The sequence below is a fragment of the Rhagoletis pomonella genome, unplaced genomic scaffold (assembly GCF_013731165.1).
Source record: "Rhagoletis pomonella isolate Grant_MI unplaced genomic scaffold, Rhpom_1.0 Rhpom_scaffold_04144, whole genome shotgun sequence".
NCBI classification, from domain to species: domain Eukaryota; kingdom Metazoa; phylum Arthropoda; class Insecta; order Diptera; family Tephritidae; genus Rhagoletis; species Rhagoletis pomonella.
Genome location: NW_023462694.1, coordinates 10462 through 17562, shown reverse-complemented (window position 1 = coordinate 17562; position 7101 = coordinate 10462). Strand labels below are relative to the sequence as shown.

The 7101-nt window shown below is 33.4% G+C and overlaps 1 pseudogene; it reads right to left on the bottom strand.

Annotated features, from left to right (window-relative positions):
* Positions 1-6430: 6430 nt before the first annotated feature.
* LOC118754573 lies at positions 6431-6778 on the bottom strand (annotated as a pseudogene).
* Between the last annotated feature and the right edge of the window lie 323 nt (positions 6779-7101).

The following is a 7101-nucleotide window of genomic DNA, read 5'->3' as shown; positions in this document are numbered from 1 at the left end:
AAAAATTTTGGATATGCAGTTTTATAGATCTGAATTTTTAGTGCAATTAAGTGCAAGTTTTAAGTAGCTAAAAGTTCGCGTTGATTTTTAATAATATATATGTATAATAAAAATATAAATCACACAACTCTTAGTCACTTGCAACTTGCACTTTATTATACTAAAATTAACCGATCTATAAAAGTGCATACCGAAAATTTTTCTAAAAGCTAACATAAATGTATTCTGTTGATATATTTTTTTTAGCACTTACAATTTTTTTGTTATATTTTTTAATTTTTGGCGAATCATACAATGGTTTTCAACTAGTTTTTATTATTAATTTGCAATTTAGAATCACTGTGCACTGCAGTTGTTTCGCTAAATTGGTAAAGTTCACCTGACCCTAATTTCCATAGATACATGTATGTGTTTTACATCGAATTTTCTATCTTTCATCAAATTACTATAATTCAATAGACAGGCTTCCGAAAATAACGACCACGTAGCTATACTCGCTTGCTCATCGATGGTGTATGCGCGTACATATGGCAAATATTTTGCTCACAAAACCCTAGCAGCCGGGCAGACGGGAGAGCCACCCACTAACAACTTCTATTTAATGGATTTTACCTTCTGCCAGCCTTGAATCGATTTGTTTACATTTTGTGTTGGATTCAGATACACTTTTTGTCCACTTAAGTTTGGGGTAGTGCCTTCCAAAGAATTTTTTGAGAACGTTATTATTGTTATTTTTGCATTAATAACGGTTGATGTGCTGAAGGGATAAAAATTAAAAGCTATCAATAGAGAAAGTTTCAAAAAATAAAACAAAACTAAGCTGCAACATTGTTGAATTGAAGTTTTAGTTAAGAATTTTATCGAAAAATTTCTATGAACATTCTCACTTAACTTTACCTACATACTATCCTGGAGTTGAGATAGCCAGTAATACTTTAAATTGACATTCTCTACATAAATTTTGCCACATAAATATGTGGGTATCAATATTTCCAAATTTTAAATTTTCTCAGCTGTTTCACACAGATATTTACATGGGCAAATGCAAGCAGTCAATTTGAATCGTGAAAATTACGCATCTTTAGAATGAGGAGGTCGATACTAACCTGTCAACGCTCCATGCGCCTTTCACCTACATACCTACCTAGTGCCACATGCATAATCAACTTAATATTTTGAAATGCCTTCCAGCTTAAGCACACGCACACAGATATATGTAGCATAAGCATTTGACTCCGCGTTTAGCTAGAAAAGCTTCCGCGAGCCCGCTGTTTTTTTTCTGCACCAGTATCCGGCCTAGGGGCGAAATAATCCCTTCCTGCGCAAATACATATTAACATCTAAACGGATCTAAGGCGCGCACGTATGTATAAATTCAAGCAATAAAAGTCCCAATGAACATTTTTGTTAAGTCTTAATTTTAGATGCATTTGAGACTCAGTCCTATTGTCAAATTTCAAACGTTAGTTCTTAAATGCATCTCAAATAACCGTTTGGTTGCGTTCTCAAAATAGAAGTCACTTCTTAATATTTTATTGTATATATATTAATATTAATATATTTTATTTTCAAATACTCTCATAGAAATATTTGCGCCATTTTTATAGGAAAGACATTTTTTATTTATGCGTTTAACAGTTTATAAAAATATTGCAAAATTGTTTTATTTGGATATGCCATAAGTCACTAGACCACAAATTTTTAAGCAAAAAAAAAAAACAAAACCGACTTCAATTTTCAATGATGCAATGATCGGATGTAGACCAAATTAGTATGAGACTACCTCTAGGGTACCACCATTCCTTTGAAAAAAGAATTATAGAAAGCGGTTTACATGATCCAAAGTTATGCCGTAAAATACATAAAAAAATATATTTCGACGAGTTGATAACATCCTTTTTTTTGAAGTCATCTAAAGAGCTTTATGAAGGGAGATTTTCAAACAAATTTTCGATTTGTGAATTATTCTTCATTATTTTGTAAATGTAGATGTTGGTTAGTAGATATAAATTCAAAGGTATTTAAAAAGTAGGTAGCTTTCTTCTGGAAATTTAATTAATAATCTTAGAACTCAAGTCTACATATCGCGTACCTTCTTCAAAGGTGTACTAATTCAATATTTACAGTATCTTATCATTTTAACTGAATTACATTTTTCAAATAGGTGGCAACTAGGAATGTTAATCCCAGGATCCCGGCCTTTTTAAGGTCTCGAAAATCTCGGAATTCTTGGCAAATAACCCCCGGGATTTTCGGGATTTGTAATTTGCACTGATGGAAATAAGAGAAACTTCTTTTTTGACCAGTATTGCGTAGATTTCTTTTATTATTTAATAATTAATATTTTTCTATAAATATCTAGTAGCTCAATATGCATATTACATCGCGCGATAGTAAATTTTACACACAAATATCAATATATTCGACGTCAGTAAATGTGCTTAGAGAAGAAGTATGGGTATAAGATTAAAAATGAAATCCTGTGGAATTTAAACAGATTTAAGCTTTTGGTGCATAAGGACTGGTAATGTCCTTTCAACATCTTATCCTCGAAATTTAGCAATATTTTTTTTTTTTAATTATATGTAAAGGACTTATATAAACTCCTCGAATATAACATCCTCTAATTTCGTTCTTCTAAATTTATCAGCTTAAAAAGTGACCTATTCGTCCTAGTGAATCAAACAAATATTTTTTTTTTTTGAATTCTAAAGAAATTCCTCCTTGCATTTTTATTGTACATTGCATTGAATTTTTTAAGTACTTTTTGGAATTAATCATATATTTGAAATCACGAAGTCCTTTAAAATAAATCCTAACGTCAGAGAGAAAAAATAAAAACGCCACTTTAAATAAAACGCAGGTTTCAAACCCATTTATTTCTTATTTATTTTATGGTAGGAGAGCTTCTCAAACACTATAGAAGCAATTTTTTCGATTTAAGTTGTTGAAAAGTAATGAATATCTATTCTGATTGTGATAACGACATCCCGGGTCTAAAATCAATTTGGGGCTTGCCAAATTGCAAAAGTAGCTTTCTTAGCATTTTGCTGTAGTGTCTTAAAGGAGTGCTTAGATTGAAGAAAAAACACACTATAAGGGAGTTTTTGTCATGAGGAATCCATTTCTGCACTTATCACTTTCTTTAAACATCCACCAGAGGGCGCAACAGCGCGAATTTTCACATTTTCTTCGAAACCTATTTTCGTAATTTGGCAAACTCGAAATTGATTTTAGACCCATGATTTCTTCGGCAAATTTGCTTAGAATTGCACGTGGAATCCTCCATAGTCAAAAAATATTTACCCGCCCTTATGTGTGTACATATGTATGTAAGGGCTATGTTTGCGTGATCTTGAAATGGGGGCTTCGAGACTGTTTACATTCTTTGAAAGGAAGAATCGCGCGCAGATGGCGCACGCTATGAAGGCAGACTTGTTATACTACAACTACATATGTATGTATGTGTTTTTGTTTGTTAGCGGGAGCACGCGGTATGGATTCACCTACATATGTATTTATGTACATATGTATGTTTGCTAGCATTTCGGTTTGTTTATTTTGCTGTGATATATTCTCCTCACTATGTGCACAATTTCAATTGTGAATAAATAATTTTGCACCTAGTGTACATATATCTCATGCAAACACATATCTACTTACATTTATATCTATGAATGTGTGTATGTACGTAGACGATTTTTATTTAGGATTTTTCGAGGAAATACGGATGCACATGTGGTCAAAAAAAAAATTCCCAAATAGGGTTTTCGGCACCTTCCAAAATTGTTCCTCTTGCTGGAAGAAGTGCTAGTACCAAACCTTACGTTTCTAAGTATCCATTTAGAGGATAAACATATTTTACTCTAGAAGTATAGTGTACATACATATATTAATCAAACAATTGGTTAAGTTACCTAAGAACATTTCAAATTTAAATTATCTATTAAAATATCACAAGCTTCAGCTGACATGGCAACAGTAGCTTTTTATAAAAATCTCCAAAATTTTTGCCAGTTTCACAGCGATACAGTAGCGCATTTCAAGGTCATTGAGCACCCTATATTGGTTGCAGTAGAAAACTGAAAGTTGGTATAAATATCACACATATCAAAAGGAAAAAACTAAGGGGGTACCCCGTTTTCTGGGATGAAATTTTTTTCCCATACAAAAATTGGACCACTCTAATCTACATAGATTACATTCACTTACAAAAATAGTTGACGATTCAAATAGGTTTTCAGAGTTTTTCTTTCCATTGTTCAAATTAGTTTTTTAACTGTCGGATAACCGATTGTATGAGTGCTCTAAAGGTAGCTAAGAAAATAAAAAAATAAGCTATCCTTGTACTTATCCTTATCCAACCCAAACAGATTTGCATTAAGATTGGAATTTTTTACTAAACGCCCTGTTGCCCCACATCGCTTACATACGTATATACGTCGAAGCCATGACTTTCTTAATAAATACAAAATTGTGAGAATACGCTGCGTATAGCCATGGCGACCCCACCAACAAGGACACTTCGTTATGCAACCACTTATTTTACCGCAATGGTCCTTCGCATATGACGCTTATGATGACGACTGAAAGGACGCTTAACTATGCTCGGTGGCATTGATGCCACCGTTTGAGGTTACGACATAACACAAATATTCAATTTCCGTTTTGCGTTTGATGAAATCGCAGTGTGCGCCTAAAAGGCGACCGCATGTCACCAACAAAAGCTTGAACAGCTGCAGCGCATGCAATTTATGCGCTTTTCTTTAGCTTCTTTCTTAGTGCATTTAATTTAAATAGCAGCTAAACGATTTTGTTATGACACACAAGCACTTCCGTCGGTGGAGCAGTTAGTCGAAGCAAAGCGCCTCTAAGCAGCCGTTAAGTCCACTTAAATTACAATAATTATTGGATAGCCAAGAAAATATGTACACTGTTTAAAAGAAAGTGTGTCATCATGTCTCTGGCACACATAAAACAATTTTCTACTGAAAATGTGCCACTGAAGGCAACTTGACAAAGTATCTTAGAGCGAGCGATGTTTTGCATTTTAGTTGGATGATAGAAAAACTTATTTACATATACATGTATGTCAGCCGCACTCAGAAACGTTCATTAAATTAATTGTCTCTTAACTAATTGTCCCTTAACTAATGTTCAATATATCTGTTAATTAATGCTTCCTCTCAGAGTCAAAAGTTAAGTACTCGTTTGCGAATGAAAGCTTTGACAATCCCTTTAATTGTTCCCTTATTTTCTAAAGCATCATTTGCTTTCATTTATCAATGAAAAATAAAATTTTTGAAATTTCATTTAATGTTGTCTATTTTAAAATACATATGGATGGTGAAATAAAAATAAGGTGATGTCAGTTGAGGGGTGTTTGACGTAATTTTGACAAATTCGGTTGCCCCGTTTTGAATTGTATGAAATTTTGTACGCAGATAGCTTATGGGCCAGATTGGTTAGTAGGCAATTTTTTTTAAGAGTTGCCACTTGTTAATAAATGTTTAATTTATTTAATATGCGTGAACGACTGAACGGATTTGCATGAACATTTGCACACAGATAGGTTACGAACTAGTTTGGAAAGTAGGGGCTACTTTTTTTAAGAGTTGCCACCAGCTCAAAAAGTTTAATTAAATTAATACGCGGAAAAGTCTGAACGGATTTGCATGAAATTTTGCAAGCAGATAGCTTATGAGGCTCTAATGCATACATACCTATTGAGGCATTTGCTACAGTAATTAGAAGTGGTATTTTATCAAGGCCAGATTACTAAATTTGAGTTGGAAATATTAGAACCCGCCGTGGCACCTACAAGAAGGTTACACGTTCACGCGCCCGTATACCTGGAACCATTTTAAGGCAAACTTAGAGGGATTGATATCTTTCGTATGCCTAGCGCGCAGACGAGCTTTTATAATTTCATAGTTTTAAACGGCCTAAATACCTTAACTCGCTTAAAAAATAACGAGCTATAACGAAGTGGACACAGAAATAAAATATATAGCATCATTAAATTATTTTTCATATTTGTATAAAAACGTGGGGTGAAACCTGCGGGTATATGCCAGTATAAGATATAATTGGAAACAATCGCGCGATTTTTTATTCCAAATTTTCGCCCACACAAATAGATTGTGCAATTTGTTATTACACATTATATATCAAATGAAAGGTAATTTTATCCTCCATTTAACTAAGTTATTCTTGGATAGGGTTTATAACACTTTTTTTTTTACTGAAACCCCGTTTTTTAATAAAAAAGTTAATTATTCTTTTTTTTATATAGATACTAAATAGACATATCGTTACCCTAATTCACAAAGGCCCGAACCAACATATTTTTCGAAACTGTTTTTTCACAGATTTTGATCGGATATATTAAAAAACACATTCAATAATTTTTTTTTTTTAATGGTTGAACGGTCAGAACGCAATCTAAGGATACGCATGGCAATAGGTACACAGAAACGACGACGCTTGCCGTATGGGGGTGGGATGCCATCGAAAACATGAAGGTGGGCAAGAGTAGCCTCGTACCTCACACAGCTTTGTAGAAGCTGCGTGATGGAACACGGAAGTGTTTACGCAAGTAAGAAAAGTTTCTTTTTTTTTTTGTTCCTGTAGAAGTTTCCGGAGAGATTCACTTCTCACAACGCACAACAGCTCCTTTACCACCTTGCAGAACGTATTGGCAATAACGGAGACCTAGCGGCCATCCAGATGGCCACGGCCGTCAATAACAACGGCCCCATTCGACAAACCAGTAATGCTAAAGATGTTGGTTTTTCTGTTTGTATTTTAAATTTTATATTCAGACCGTATGTGAATCGATAACAAAGTTCGCTGCGAGTAAATTTTTAACAAGTATGAGCTGAATAAATAAATGCATATAAAATTTTGTCAATCGCAAAGACTGTTGATGTGTACAATTTTTCTGCCCCAAATTTATGCAAAAACAGTAAAATATAAGGAAATGCAGTTTCTGGTGACAAAATTAAGAAGTATTACACTACACTAAATATTTTTGGTAAATAAATTAAATTGATTAAAAGCTTAAATTGATGAATTGCAAAGGTGTTTTCTTAAAATATT